Source organism: Scylla paramamosain, chromosome 20 (genome assembly GCF_035594125.1).
Source record: "Scylla paramamosain isolate STU-SP2022 chromosome 20, ASM3559412v1, whole genome shotgun sequence".
NCBI classification, from domain to species: domain Eukaryota; kingdom Metazoa; phylum Arthropoda; class Malacostraca; order Decapoda; family Portunidae; genus Scylla; species Scylla paramamosain.
The window spans coordinates 2946727-2963823 of record NC_087170.1 but is presented as its reverse complement, the minus strand read 5'-3'; the positions used below and the strand labels follow the sequence as shown (position 1 = coordinate 2963823).

The window sequence follows — 17097 nt, the reverse complement described above, 5'->3', positions numbered from 1 at the left end:
TATATATATATATATATATATATGTATATATATATATATACATATATATATTCTAACGAATGGAACATCAAGTATTCATAAGAACATCAGAAAATACGGGAATATATATATATATATATATATATATATATATATATATATATATATATATATATATATATATATATATATATATATATATATATATATATATATATATATATATATATATATATATATATATATATTTTTTTTATATGTTTAGTTTCGATACCACTTTTGTAATACTGTGACCGAAATTGCGTGCAGTATTCGAAATACAGTGCACAGGTGAGCTGTACAGTGTAACACAAATGGTTAAACACTGATAAATGAATCAGTACACTGAAGTGCTCAGATAAGGCAACTAAAGGAAAAGATAATTGCAGACATTGCAACAGTGACAATTGTAGGTTTACGTGAACGGTGTCTTACCAAGGGCGAAGAGCAGCAATACTCCATAAAAGTCCTTTAGCTGAAGCGCACGCTGTGATGGAAGTGCCATGGAACTCACGGGCGCGATGCAATCAGTGGCATTGACTGTGCGATCAGAAAATATCTTGTCCGTGATGCCTGACTCCCGCAGTCTGACAATTCTATTGATATAGTGGCAATGATCAGGTGTGTGTGTGTGTGTGTGTGTGTGTGTGTGTGTGTGTGTGTGTGTGTGTGTGTGTGTGTGTGTGTGTGTGTGTGTGTGTTTGTGTGTGTGTGTGTGTGTGTGTTCTGTCAGTACGAGTACAATAAGAACTCGATGGCATCTCTAAGAACATGAAACTCCATGAAAGCAGCAGTGTGTCAAGGGACGTCGCCAGCTAACGAGAATCTCCCAAATCGGCATTTCTGTTTTCAGGACAGCCACTTCCTTCTGCCCACATCACCTGGGTTTGTTCCTCCCTCTCCTTCACCCTCTGACTACTTCACGCTACCTATTAAAATTCTTCGCCATGATGTTTTCCATGCCCTTGCTGGCCTAAACCCTCCGAAGGCTTATGGACCTGATGAGGTCCCTCCTATTGTTCTCCGAAACTGTGCCTCCGTGCTTCCACCTTGCCTAGTCAAACTCTTTCAGCTCTGTCTGTCAATATCTACCTTTCCTTCTTGCTGGAGGTTTGCCTACATTCAGCCTGTTCCTAATCCCTCAAACTACCGTCCTATTGCTTTAATTTCCTGCTTATCTTAAGTTTTTTAATCTATCCTCAACAGGAAGGTTCTTAAACATCTATCACTTCACATCCTTCTATCTGATCGCCAGTATGGGTTCCGTCAAGGCTGTTCTACTGGTGATCTGGCTTTCCTTACTGAGTCTTAGTCATCCTCTTTTAGAGATGGTGAAACTTTTGCTGTTGTCTTGGACATATCAAAAGCTTTTGATAGAGTCTGTCAAAAAGCTCTGATTTCCAAACTACACTCCTAAGGCTTCATTCCTTCCCTCTGTAACTTTATCTCAAGTTTCCTTTCTGACCGTTCTATTGCTGCTGTGGTAGACAGTCACTGTTCTTCTCCTAAATCTATTAACAGTGGTGTTCCTCAGGTGTCCTGTCACCCACTCTCTTCTTATTTTTTGTTAATGATCTTCTAAACCAAACTTCTTGTCCTATCCACTCCTACGCTGATGATACCACCCTACACTTTTCCACGTCTTTTCATTGACGTCCAACCCTTCAGGAAGTAAACATTTCACGCAGAGAAGCCACAGAACGCTTGACTTCTGATCTTTCTAAAATTTCTCATTGGGGCAAAGGAAACTTGGTATTGGTCAATGCCTCAAAAACTCAATTCCTCCATCTATCAACTCGACACAACCTTCCAGACAACCATCTCCTCTTCTTCAGTGACACTCAACTGTCTCCTTCTTCTACACTGAACATCTTCGGTCTGTCCTTTACTTATAATCTGAACTGGAAACTTCACATCTCATCTCTAACTAAAACAGTTTCTATGAAGTTAGGCGTTCTAAGACGTCTCCACCAGCTTTCCCCCCCTCCCCCCCAGCTGCTAACTCCATGTATGGAATATGCTTCACATGTCTGTGGGGTTCCACCCATACTGCTCTTCTAGACATTGTGGAATCAAAAGCTTTTCGTCTCATCATCTCCTCTCCTCTAACTGACTGTCTTCAGCCTCTCTTTCATCGCCGCAATTTTGCATCTCTAGCTGTCTTCTGCCGACATTTTCATGCTAACTGCTCTTCTGATCTTGCTAGCTGCATGCCTCCCCTTCTCCCGCGGCCTCGCTGCACAAGACTTTCTTCTTTCTCTCACCCCTATTCTGTCCACCTCTCTAACGCAAGAGTTAACCAGTATTCTTAATCATTCATCCCTTTCTCTGGTAAACTCTGGAACTCCCTGCCTGCTTCTGTATTTCCACCTTCCTATAACTTGAATTTCTTGAAGAGGGAGGTTTCAAAACACTTATCCTTCAATTTTTGACTACCGCTTTGGACCCTTTTTATGGGACTGGCATTTCAGTGGGCATTTTTTTTCTTTTATCGGATTTTTTTTTGCCCTTGGTCAGTGTCCCTCCTACACACAAAAAAAAAAAAAAAAATATAAAAAAATAAATCATTGCCATGTCTGTCCATTCGTTAATCTTATCGAAGTCTGCCTGTAAGGCGATGATTTCCGACTTTTAATTAACCTACCTATATTCGTGCTATCCGCAGATTTACTAGCATAACTAATAATATCACTAACTCATTAATATATTTCCAAACAACAGTGGTCCTAAAACTGATTCCTATGACACCCTACTAATTATTTGACCCCACTCTTATTTAGTGTAGTTTAATACAACTCTTTATCCACACTCGCACTTTCTCATATATCCTATGTGCCCAAACCTTTCTCAGGAGCCTCTAATGGTGTACCTTGTCAAACGCCTTACTTGAGTCCAGGTACAGCCTCAGATTTCCCATCTGGGAAGGGGACCAAAAATATCCTCAGGTTGGACTGCTCGTTTGGTATCGACATTAAGAGTCTTGACATACCACTCAACTTTTCTTCATTACCTTCTGCAACATTCGCAGTTTTAGATCTAATTTTCAATCTGCAGAACACCACCTCTCCTGTACTAAACCTTATCTTCTTTTCCTCAATGAAACGCAGGTGTTTGAGGCAACTGACAGTAGCCCCTTTTCTATTCCCTCCTACGTTCCCTATCCTCATTTTTAATCTAAAGCTGGATGTTGCATCTATGTCCGCAACGACTTAACCTGCTCTCGCTCTTGAATCTTCCGAGTTTTACACCATCTGGCTACGATTACAAAGTCACTCTCAAAATACGCTTATCTATGCTTTATACCTCCCACCTAACTCCTTTGACTTTGAGAATTTTTTTTGACTACTTAGCTTCCAAAGTGGAACACATTCTCTTTTCCCTTTTGCGGAGATCTCTATTCATGGAGACTCAAATGTTTATCACAGGCTTTGGCTTTCCTCTCCCTTCACTGACCATCCTGGTGAACTAGCCTTTAACTTTGCCATCCTTCAAAACCTAGAGCAATTGGTGCAACACCCTACTTGTATTCCTGACCGCCATGGGGATACTCCTAATATTCTTGACCTTTTCCTAACCTTTAATTTTTCTGCTTATGCTGTTACCCTATCTTTTCTGTTGGGCTCCTCCTATCCCTCCTCACGACCCCCCTAAGTGGAGTTGCCTCTGGTGTTTTGCCTCTACTAATTGGGTGGACCTAAGGAGGCGGTAGGCACCTGCCGAAACGATAATTACTCACAGTGAGGTCTAAGCACTGGATCAGGTGGTACTGTGAACTTGTGATTAAACCCAGCTGTGACCTCACTGAATGTCTCCTTTTGTGTTTCACAACACAACGGGGCAGTCATACCGTGACCTTTAAAAACAACTCTCTTCCTTCACACAAAACTACAAATACCGAATTACACATACACCCCTCACACAAATTCAAAATTATCATGCCAACTCCTACAGCAGCCTCGGAGTCTCCATCGGGGGAGGGAATCACAAATGTTTCCAGATTGGAGTGCTCTCCTGGTATCTACCTCAAATGTCTTGACATCTCCCTCAAATTTTTCTTCATTAACTGAAACATTCGCGGTCTTAGATATAATTTTCAATCTATAGAACACCATCTCTCCTCTACTAAACATCATTTTCTTTTCCTCAATGAAACACAGGTTTCTGAGACAACTGACAGTAGCCTCTTTTCTGTTCCCTCCTACTTCCTCCATTGTCATTTTCAATCCGAAGATGGTTGTTGCGTTTATGTACGCAACGACTTAACCTGTTATCGTGCCCAAACTCTTGAATCTTCCGAGTTTTCACTATCTGGCTACGACTACAGAGTCACTCTCAAACTAAATTTATCTGTGCTGTATACCTTTCACCTCACTCCTCTGACTATAAGAAAACCTTTGACTATTTAACCTCCAAATTAGACCATATTGTGACTCTCTTCCCTTTTTGTAAAGATCTCCATTCTAGGAGACAATGTTCACCACCAGCTTTGGCTACCCTCTCCATTCACTAACCATGCTCTTGAACTAGCCTGCAACATTGCTATCCTCCACGACATAGAGCAATTGGTTCAACACCCTACTCGTATTCCTGACCATCTTGGAGATACGCCCAACATTCGTGACCATTTCCTAACCTCTAATCCTTCTGCTTGTGTTGTTATCGTCACTTCTCCTTTAGGCTCCTCTGATCACAATCTCATAAATGTACATTGTCCCATTGATCATATCCCTCCTCAGGATCCCCCTAATCGGAGGTACCTTCGGTGTTTTGCCTCTGCGAGTTGGGGGAACCACAGGAGGTATTTTGGTGATTTTCCTTGGAATGACTACTGCTTCCGTGTCGAAGACCCATATCTGTATGCCGAGCGCATAAGAGAGGTGATAGTCTCTGGCATGGAGTCGTGCAATCTTCACTCTTTTTTCCCGATCTAAACCTTCCAAACTTTGGTTTAGCACAGCCTGTTCTCGTGCTATATAATAGAGAGGTGGCCCATAAAATGTATTTGAACCTTAGCCAAAATCTCATGCACTCTATAACTATGTTCAGAAGCATATCAAGTCTGTTCTTCAATTAGCAAAAAACTCATTCATTAATAGAAAGAGTCAAAATCGTAAAAAAAAAAAATAGCTACCCTCGTGAATTCTGGCATTCAGCCAAAAAAACATTTCCAGTTACTTTCCTTTTCTTCTTTCCCTCCTTTATTTCAACCAGATGGCACCACTGCTATCACATCTACCTCTAAAGCTAAACTCTTTGTTCAAACCTTTGCTAAAAAAAAACCTATTTTGGACGATTCAGGCCTTGTTCCTCCCTTTCCTCCATCCTCTGACTACTTCATGCTACCTATTAAAATCCTTCGCAATGATGTTTTCCATGCTCCGAAATTGCGCCTCCATGAGGCGGTTTCGCCTCAGTTTCGCCTTGCCTAGGCAAACTCTTTCAACTCTGTTTGTCAACGTCTACCTTTCCTTCTTGTCGGAAATTTTTTTATATTCAGCCTGTTCCTAAAAATGGTGATCGTTCTAATCCTTCATATTGCCTTAATTTCCTATTGCCTTAATTTCCTGCCTATCTAAAGTTTTTGAATATATCCTCAGGAAGATTCTTAAACATCTATCACTTCCCAACCTTCTATCTGATCACCGGTAAGAGTTCCGTCAAGGCTGCTCTACTGGTGATCTGGCTTTCCTTACTGAGTCTTGGTCATCCTCTTTTTATTGGTGAAACCTTTGCAGTTGCCTTAGATAGAGTCCAAATTACCAAGATTTCCAAATTACCATCCTGTGGCTTTTATCCTTCTCTCTGTAACTTCGTGTCAAGTTTCCTTTCTGACAGTTTTATTGCTGCTGTGATAGACGGTCACTGTTAATCTCCTAAATCTATTAGCAGTGGTGTTCCTCAGAGTTGTCATGTCACCCACACTCTTCCTATTATTCATCAATGGTCTTCTAAACCAAACCTTCTTGTCGTATCCACTCCTGCGTTGATGATAACAACCTGCACTTTTCCACGTCTTTCGTTAGCCGAACAACCCTTCAGGAAGTAAATAGTTGACGAAGAGAAGCCACACAACGCCTGAATTGTGATCTCTCTTAAATTTCTGATTGAGGCTGAGCAAACTTGGTATCGTTCAATTCTTCAAAAAACTGAATTCCTCCATCTATCAACACAATCTTCTAGACAACTATCCCCTCTTCTTCACTTGACACTCAGATGCTCCTCCATTCTACACTGAACATCCTCTGTCTGTCCTTTTCTTATAATCTAAACTGGAGACTTCACATCTCACTTCAAATTAAAACAACTTCTATGAAGTTAGACGTTCTGAGGCATCTTTTTTTCTTACCCTCGCTAGCTGCTAACTCTGTACAAGGAACTTATTCGTCAATTTATGAAGTATCCTTCACACGCCTGGTGTTCACTCATGCCCCTCTTTTAGACAGGGTGGAAACAAAAGATTTTCGTCTTATCAACTCCTCTCCTCTAACTGGCAGTCTTTAGCCCTTTTCTCATCGCCGCAATATTACATCACTAGCTATCTTCTGTTTTTTGTGATGTTGCTAACTGCATGTCTCCCTCCCTCCCGTAGCCTAGCTGCACGAGACTTTCTTCTTTCTCTCAACCCTAGTCTGTTCACTTCTCTTATACAAGAGTTAACCAGTATTCTTAATCATTGATCACTTTCTCTGGTAAACTCTGGAAATTCCTGCCTGCTTTTGTATTTCCACATCCTATGACTTCAATTCGTTCAAGAGGGAGGTTTCAAGATGATTATTCTTCACTTTTTAACTACCGCTTCGAACCCTATTCGGGTATCGGCTTATCAGTGAGCCTTTTTTTTATTGGATGTTTGTTGCCCTTGCCCGGTGTCCCCTCCTACAAAAAAAATAAATAAATAAAAAAAAAATAAATAAATAAAAAAAAAAAAATATATATATATATATATATATATATATATATATATATATATATATATATATATATATATATATATATATATATATATATATATATATATATATATATATATATATATATATATATATATATTTTGTTGATTTTCCTTAAAATGACTGCTGTTTCCCTGTCAGAAACCCGTCTCTGTGTGCTAAGCGCATAACAGAGGTGATATTGTCTGCCATCGAGGCGTACACTCCTCACTCTTTTTCTCGACTTAAAACTTACAAATCTCTGTTTAACACAGCCTGTTTTCAAAAGGTACTTAAGCCTTCCATCACCAGAATCTCATGCGCTTTATATTTCTGTCCGGAATCATGCCAAGTCTTTTCTGCAACCAACCAAAAGCTCATTCATTGACAGAAAGTGTCAAAATCTTTCAAACTCGAAGTCCTCTCGTGACTTGTGGCATCTAGCCAAAAACATCTCCAATAACCTTGCTTCTTCTTCTTCCCCTCCTTTAGTTCAACCAGATGGTACCATTGACATCTCCTCTATAAAGCTGAACTCTTAGCTCAGACTTTTTTTGCTAAAAGCTCTCTCTACCTTGGATGATTGAGGTCTTGTTCCTCACTCCCCTCCATCCTCTGACTACTTCATGCTACCTATTAAAATTCTTCGCAATGATGTTTTCCATCCTTTCGCTGGCCTAAATCCTCGAAAGGCTTACGTACCTGATGGGATCCCTCTTATTGTTCTCGGACACTGCGCCTCTGTGCTTGCACCTTGCCTAGTCAAAATCTTGCAACTCTGTCCGTCATCATTTACCTTTCCTTCTTGCTGGAAGCTTGCGTACATTCAGCCTGTTCCTAAAAAGGGTGATCGTTCTAATCCCTCAAACTACCGTTAAAACAAACTAATCCCTCAAACTAATGCTTCAATTTCCTGCCCATCAAAATTTTCTGAATCTATTCTCAACAGCAATATTCTTAAAGATCTATCACTTCGCAACCTTTTATCTGATCACCAGTATGGGTTTTGTCAAGGTCGCTCTACTGGTGATCTTCTGGCTTTCCTTACTGAGTATCTGTAGCCTTGGGCATATCAAAAGCTTTTGAAAGAGTAGCACAGAGCTTTGATTTCCAAACTACCTTCTACAGCTTGTATCCTTTTCTCTGTAACTTCATCTCAAGTTTCCTTTCTGACCGTTCTATTGGTGCTGTGGTAGACGTTCACTGTTCTTCTATATTTATCAATATTTCTGTTCTTCATGATTTTGTCATAAGAACATAAGAAATGAGGGAAGCTGCAGGAAACGACCAGGCTTACACGTAGCAGTCCCTGTACGAAATATACCTACCTATTTCCACCTATTATCCCCATCTATAAATCCCTCTAATTTTCTCTTAAAGCTCCTAATGTTGTAGCACTAACAACATGATTACTGAGTCCGTTCCACTCACCTACCACCATTTGAGAACCAATTTCTTCCTATCTCCTCCTAAACCTAAATTTTTCAAGCTTGAACCCGTTATTTTTTGTACTATAATGGTTACTGATCCTATGAATTTTGCTTACATCCCCCTTGTTATAACCCTTATACCACTTAAACACTTCTATCAGTTCCTCTCTTAACCTACGTCTCTTTAAATAATATAAATTTAACAGCTTCAATATCGCCGCGTAAGAATACTCCTCATCCTCTGTATCCTTTTAGTCATTCTCCTCCGTACTGATAATGTGGGGACCAGAACTGCACAGCGTAGTCTAGATGAGGCCTGACAAGCGCCAAATATAACTTTAATATTACTTCGTGCCTTCTACTTTTAACACTCCTAAAAATTAATCCTAATACCCTATTTGCCCTGTTTCTTCCCTCTATGCATTGTTTTCCTAGACGGAGTTCAGAGCTAACTATAACTCCTAAATCTTTCTCGTACCCTGTACCTACCAGTTTCGTTGTTTAATATGTACCTACTGTGAGGGTTTCCTTTACCTACGCTAGGTACTTTGCATTTGTTGATATTAAATTGCATTTGCCATCTGTCCGTCCATTCATTCATCCTATCTAAATCTGCCTGCAAGACAGATTTAGATTCTTAAACATCTATCACTTCACAACCTTCTACCTAATCGCCAGTATGGGTTCCGTCAAGGCCGCTCTACTGGTGATCTTCTAGCTTTCCTTACTGAGTCTTGGTCATCCACTTTTAGAGATTTTGGTGAAACTTTTGCTGTTGCCTTGGACATATCAAAAGCTTTTGATAGAGTCTGGCACAAAGCTTTGATTTCCAAACTACCCTCCTACGGTTTCTATCCTTCTCTCTATAACTTTATCTCAAGTTTCCTTTCTGACCGTTATATTGCTGCTGTGGTAGACGGTCACTGTTCTTCTAAATCTATTAACAGTGGTGTTCCTCAAGGTTCTGTCCTGTCACCCACTCTCTTCTTATTATTCATTAATGATCTAAACCAAACTTCTTGTCCTATCCAGTCCTATGCTTATGATACCACCCTGCACTTTTCCACGTCTTTTCATAGACGTCCAACCCTTCAGAAGGTAAACATATCACGCAGGGAAGCCACAGAACGCTTGACTTCTGATCTTTCTAAAATTTCTGATTGGGGCAGAGCAAACTTGGTATTGTTGAATGCCTCAAAAACTCAATTCCTCCATCTATCAACTCGACAGAACCTTCCAGACAACTATCCCCTCTTCTTCAATGACACTCAATTGTCCCCCTCTTCTACATTGAACATCCTCGGTCTGTCCTTTACTTATAATCTGAACTGGAAACTTCACATCTCATCTCTAGCTAAAACAGCTTCTATGAAGTTAGGTGTTCCGAGACGTCTCCGCCAGTTTTTGTCACTCCCCCCCAGCTGCTAGCTCTGTACAAGGGCCTTATCCGTCCATGTATGGAGTATGCTTCACATGTCTGGGGGGTTTCCACTCATACTGCTCTTCTAGACAGGGTGGAATCAAAAGCTTTTCGTCTCATCCACTCCTCTCCTCTAACTGACTGTCTTCAACCTCTCTCTCACCGCCGCAATGTTGCATATCTAGCTGTCTTTTACCGCTATTTTCATGCTAACTGCTCTTCTGATCTTGCTAACTGCATGCCTCCCCTCCTTCCGCGGGCTCGCTGCACAAGACTTTCTTCTTTCTCTCACCCCTATTCTGTCCCCCTCTCTAACGCAAGAGTTAACCAGTATTCTCAACCATTCATCCCTTTCTCTGGTAAACTCTGGAACTCCCTGCCTGCTTCTGTATTTCCACCTTCCTATGACTTGAATTCTTTCAAGATACTTATTCATCAATTTTTGACCACTGCTTTGACCCTTTTATGGGACTGGCATTTCAGTGGGCATATTTTTTTTTATTGGATTTTTGTTGCCCTTGGCCAGTGTCCTTCCTACATAAAAAAAAAAAAAAAAAGAGGCGATGGCATCCGATTCTGACCTAATTAGTCTACCTATCTTTGTGTCATCCGCAAATTTACTAATATGCTACTAATTCCAATATCCAAGTTATTGATATATATTAGAAATAACAATGACCTTAATACTGATCCTTGTGGCACCCCACTCGGATTTAGAGCCCTTTATTACAAGTCTTTTTCGCTTTCCGCTAAGCCATGACCTTATCCAGCCTAACACCTTCTTATCTATCTCGTGTGCTCTAACCTTTCTCAGGACCCTTTGATGGGGTACCTTGTCAAATGCTTTACTTAAGTCCAGATATAAGATGTCATAACTATCACCATTATCTACTACCTTTACTTTAATGTAAAAACATAACAAGTAAGACAAGACTTCCCCTTCGTGAAGCCATGATGTGACTGATTTTTCAAGTTATGTTTGTCTAAATGTTTCCTAATGTTCCTCGTTATTATTGACTCCAATATTTTACCTACAACTGAAGTTAAGCTGACAGGACTATAGTTAGACGCTAAAGTTTAATCTCCTTTCTTAAATATGGGTACTACATTAGCCTGTCTCTACATTACTGGTACCTCACCTGATTCAAGTGATTTCCTAAAGACAGAAACTAACGTCTCTCTAATAGCCTCTGTGCTTTCCTTAAGTACTCTGGGATATATTTCATCTGGTCCTGGTGTCTTAAACTTTTTTTAGCCTATCTATTTCCTGTTCCGTTATCTCCTCAGTTATAGAAATATCTGTCAGCTTCTCATTCTCATCTGCTCTAAATGTCTGTTCACTATTTGGCATATCCTGTATGTTTTCCTGGATGAAGACAGTTAAAAAATACTCATTCAGAACTTTATTAATCTCCTCCCCAGAACTAACCAGTTCTCCATCTACTGCCTTTAATGGATCTATAGTATCCTTATTCTTCGACCTGTATACCTGATAAAATTCCTTGGAGTCCTCCTTCTCCTGGCTGGCTACCTTTAATTCATATTTGCCCCTAGCTTTCCTCGTTAACCTCCTGACTGTTCTAACTAATTAATTATATTGTGGCCTTAAAACTTCTTCACCTGCCCTTAATCTCTTATATATACTTCTCTTCCGCCCTATATATTTTTTTTACGTCATGCAATTAGGTTAATTTTTTTTGTGATCTTATTGCTCTATACGGGATGTTTGCTAACTAACCTGTATGCAGCTTATCTACGAAATATTTATAAAACTCATCTACATTTACTTCACCTAATCCTCTCATCTCGGCCCCTACCATTCTCTCCACATCCTCATCTACTCGCTTTGACCTCACCTCTCCCATTTCAGTATAACCTGACCTTCCAACATATTCACACCTATCCCACCCTCCCTCTCTCCTCCGCCCCTTCCGGACACATTTTCCCTCCTCTTGTCTTACACCCTCACACCTTACCTCACCTCTCTCATCTTGCCTTATCTCTCTCAACTCCGTCCCGGACATGATCTCACCCTGCATCCGTTGCCAGTCAATTCCTTTGAGGTACCTTATTAATCCCTCAAAATCTGCTCTCCTAAAGTCAGGTATTTTACTTGTGTTTTTGCTTCTAAAACTTTCTTCCCATTTTAAATTGTACCTAATTTACCTATAGTCACTGTTACCTAGCTGTCCTTCAACCTCTATCTGCGTGACTGTTTCCTCCTTGTTAGTAAGGATTAAATCAAGAATATTGTTCCCCCTTGTTGTGTCTACGACTACCTGTTTGAAAAAAATAATCTTGAATTACCTTAAGAAATTCCTCTGCTTTCTTGTTACCCACCATCAGACTCCAGTCGATATTCCTAAAATTGAAATTTCTTACCACACATACCTGACTGTACCTGCCTGCTCTATTTATTTCCTGCCACAGTGATGTGTTAATTTCCTTTGTACTGGTGGGTGATCTCTACACTACTCCTAGTACTACTGACTGTGATCCTTCCTTAATATATATCCATATCGACTCAGTTTTGTTGTCTGTTTTGATTCTACTGTTAATACAACACTAATGTGTCCTTAACGTATAACGCGACGCCTTCTCCTCTCCTGCTTTGTCTACCCTTATAGAACAGTGTATAAACATCTATCTTAAACTCAGGATTAAATACTTTTCCTGACATATCTAACCAAGTTTCAATCAAAGCAATGATATCAAAGTTCTCTACACACACTATTCCTCTAAGCAAGTCTATTTTATTTAAAATACTTCTACAATTTGTGTAGTAAACGCTTAAGCTATTTCTCACCATCCGTGAGCTAGTTAACTTTCTAGATTTAACTAATTGGTCCTTCGTTTTGACCTCACAACCCCTTCTTCCTGATTAACGAAAAAATCGCTTGAGTGCAGATACCTCCCGTTCGAGTGTTCCGGCCAAAACACGAACTCCCTGGCGCGATAAATGCACTCCATCCCGGGCGTACAAGGTGTCCTTTGTCACTCACTCTCTTCCTATTATCCATCAATAATCTTCTTAACTAAACTTTTTGTTCTATCAACTTCTACGCTGATGATACCACCGGATACTTTCCCATGTCTTTTCATAGATGTCCAACCTTTCAGGAAGTAAACAGTTCACACAGGGAAACCACAGAACGCCTGACTTCTGGTCTTTAAAATTTCTGATTGGGGCAGCGCAAACGTAGTATTATGGAATGCCTCAAGAACTCAATTCCTCTACCTATCAGCCTGACACAACCTTCCAGAGTACTATCCCCTCTTCTTCAATGGCACGCAACTTTCCCCTCCTTCTGTACTTAACATCCTCGGTCTGTCCTTTACTTATAATCTAAATTGGAAACTTGACATCTCATCTCTAGCTAAAACAGCTTCTAAAAAGTTAGGTGTTCTAAGACGTCTCCGCCAGTTTTTTCTCACCTTTCCAGCTGCTAACTCTGTACAGGAGCCTTATCCGTCCATGTATGGAGTATGCTTCACATGTTTGGTGCACTCCTTCCCGGGCGTACAAGGTGTCCTTTGTCACTCACTCTCTTCCTATTATCCATCAATAATCTTCTAAACTAAACTTCTTGTCCTATCAACTCCTACGCTATCTTCTAAACAGGGTGGAATTAAAAGTTTCTCATTAAGTCCTCTCCTTTAACTGACTGTCTTCTACCTCTTTCTTACCACCGTAACGTTGCATCTGTTGCTATCTTCTGCTATTTTCATGCTAATTGCGCTTCTGATGTTAACTTCATGCCTCCTCTCTTCCCGCGGCCTCGCTGCACAATATTTTCTTCTTTCTCTCACCACTATTCTGTCTGTCTCCCTAATTATAAAGTTAACCAGCATTTTCAATCATGCATCCCTTTCTCTGATAAACTCTGTAACTCCCTGCCTGGTTCTGCATTTCCACCTTTCTTTGACTTGAAATCCTTTATGATGGAGGTTTCAAGACACTTATCCCTCAAATTTTTATTACCGTTCTGAACCCTCTTCGGTGACCGGCATCTCAGTGGGCCTTTTTTTTTTTAAGGACTTTTGTTGCTCTTGGCAGGTGTCTCTCCTACATAAAAAATAAAAAAAATGATGGCATAACCACGGCTATGCGGATAAATTCACAGGTATGTAGGTGAATTTATGGGTATTTGGGTGAATTAGTCTTCAGCTCAGGGAACTTGACGTCCCTGCCTTGCATAGTCTCAGGTCACACCTGGACAAGGTGTCCCGTGACAAGGTTACGGTGAAGCCACTGGGCAGCAGCAGTGATGGATTCGACTGTAGGCAGAGGATCTTTTAATGAGTCAATGACTGGAGTTCCAGGGTCCTACTTAGCTGGACCACGCCCAAGTCAGCTGGGTCTGCGGTGTAAAAAAAGAAATTAGGCAACCTCTACATTAGTAGCCTCCTTAGGAGCCAGTGGTGGTTGCTCACTGTCCCTTACTTATCTATGATGGTCCTTTTATCCCTCTCTTCTTGCCAGCTAATATCTGTTATCTCTTCTTAAACAATTTGGCTTCTTGGATCCTTTGGGGTAACCAACAGACTCGAGAAGGTTTCTGTGACTTTCTCTCATCGCCTAAAGAAATCTTTAAATTTCTTGGTCTCTCTGGAAGGGTGTTTGATAGTCTCACGCGCCACTGGGTCGCAAGGGTCGCAGAGATAAATTCCGCGTCTGGGAAGGTGAGGCCAAGTATTGGTTCCTTTTTCTCACATGCCTGCTTTGCTCTGAGTGACTACGTCCCTCCTATGGGACAAAACTATGAAAACAATATCTGCTAAGCGCGGGGTTGTGAAAGTGTCACTTGTGTCCAAAACTTTTAGTGCTAGCACAGTGTTATCTATTTTCTATGCATTTTATTTCTTTAAACTCGATTTATGGTGACAAATTAAAGTATCTTTAATAGCGCTCTTTTTGAATTTGCAAAAAATCTTTAATTGTATATATTACTAAAGAAAATGCCTGCGACTTTAAATATATGTGAAGACTTCAGGGGCAGATTTGCTGCCAAGTATTTTGTTATTGACCCGTTATGTCGTTTGTGTCTATCTCCGAACCGAACGAACAATTTGAATGCTGAATTACAGTAAGTAAAGAAAAAGATGAATACTGAAATAAAAGAAGTAACGAAAGAGCTTCAAGCCCTTAAGCCTTTTGTTGCAGAGAATGTAAGAATCCTTCCGCCATCGAAGGTGTCGAGTACTGTCGCCGCAACTGCACCCTCCCACAATGCCTCTCCTGCTTCCAAGGAAGAAACTCCTACCTCACAGGAAGAAATTCCAACTTCACGGGAAGATCATACGTCACAAGATGAAACTCTTCGTTCATAGGAGGTAGCACAGGCTGCATTCAAACCTTTAGGAATGATGCTAAACCGATAAGGAAGTCGCTGATCTTCACAACTTTTCAAACAAATTTCAGTTTTATGTGGAGGATGAGTTCGAAATTCGCCTAGTGGGGTACTCCATGGTGAGTGACCAATTAGTTGAATTCTGTGGCCGTTCTTCAAATGGCAGCAGAACCCATTTCTGTTACCCAGGTGCTAGACCGCAGTATGTGATGATGCCACCAGTGACAGCGAGAGTAATACGCTTTACGTAATACACGCTGGCACAAATGACATTTTTTATCACGTTCCGATGAACTGCTCGAGAAGTACCATCGTATGATGAAACAGTTCAAAAGTAAGACGAATGATTCCAATATTGTCATCTCCAGAATTCTGCTAAAGGTCGGGGCAGAAAGGAAATTTTATAACAAGGCCTTCAGCACGAACAACCGACTCAAGATTCTGTATCCCTAGGAAAGCGTTTATTTCTTCAGTTTATGGAACCAGTTCTACTTTGACATTCATGTCTACCGAGAAAATGGTGTCCATCCAAATCCCGCTTCGGAAGGTTGCTTTGCAATCAGGTTTCTGACGTCATATTTAAAAACGGCACACAAACAACTCCAAGAGCTCCACTGTGAGGGTGCAACAAGTTATATCGACCTTCGACTCGCACAACATAAAAACTTGTTACGTTAATATGCGTAAGTTTTGCAACAAATTTGAAGACCTTGAAGCTTTCGGAGCGATGGAAAAATATCATATTATTGGAGTTACTGAGTCGTGGCTTGATACATCAAATAAAGATATCATTGCGGAATATAATTTACCAGCCTATACAATTTTCAGTTGCGAAAGGGTCGGTGGAAGAGTCATCTTATGCATTCATAATTCTCTCCACCCAACTTTAGTGAAAACAGAGATCGTCAGTAACGTAGACACATTATTTACAAAAAAATAAAAAAATAAATAATAAAAAATAAATAAATAAATAGTAAAGTAAAAATCGGCTTAATTCATAGACCCCCTGGCCAGTCTGTAGACATCAACCATGACTTATCTTAATTAATCTTTGAAACAAGTAATCATTACAAGATTGCTATTATGGGATACACTTACCTGGTATACAGGGCGTAAGCTGTTCTCTGATTTACTAGAGCGTGATCTATATCAACATGTTGACAAACTGACACATGATAATATTTTAGGAACAGCAGAAAATCTAGTTAATGATGCTAATGTTGGCTCAGCATTTATACCAGCGATCATCGTATGATCAAATACAGTATTGTAATTAAAGTAAGTCCAGCGAAAAAAAAAAAAAAACAGGAAAAAGTATACTGGACTACCAAAGAGCGAACTTCAGTAGATTCCATTCACATTTAAACAACACTGACAGGAGTGAAACTATATTGGAAACAAATATTAACAGATCGTGGAAAGCCTTCACTACTAAAATAATATTGCCGTAAGATTTTGCGTTGCATTTCAAAACAGACGATCTGTGAAAAATAAAGTTGTAGAATGACGAGATCAAAGAAAGCCTTTCTAAAAAGAAGCGCGCGCACTATATGTCAACCAAGAACGAAGCAGATAAATTAGAACTTGACAGAATTCATTGTGAAAGGAACAAAAATCTTGAATATAAACCAAAAGCAAGTAAGTCGAATCCCAAAGAATTTTACAAATATATTAACAACAAACAGGCCATCGTATGCAAAACGGCAACAATATTAAGCAGATTCTTCGGATCCGTATTCACCGAAGAAGACTGTTTATCAGTTCATTCACCAGAATATAGGAATCAAATTCCATAGATGGTATTTTCATTACAAAAAGCGATGTTATACGAGCCATTGATAAAGTGAACGTTTGTAAATCTCCAAACCCAGACAAAATTTCGCCTAGAATTATGAAACCAAACATCACATTAGTAAACCTCTCACAATCAGCCAACTATCGACCATTAG

The 17097-nt window shown here is 40.0% G+C and overlaps 1 long non-coding RNA gene across 1 annotated transcript in view; it reads right to left on the bottom strand.

Annotated features, from left to right (window-relative positions):
• Positions 1-478: 478 nt before the first annotated feature.
• LOC135110732 (uncharacterized) overlaps positions 479-17097 on the bottom strand; it is a 19237-nt gene continuing 2618 nt past the window's right edge. The window contains exon 3 of the long non-coding RNA XR_010273391.1: positions 479-614. This is a non-coding gene — a long non-coding RNA (uncharacterized LOC135110732). The remainder of the gene's footprint in view (positions 615-17097) is intronic.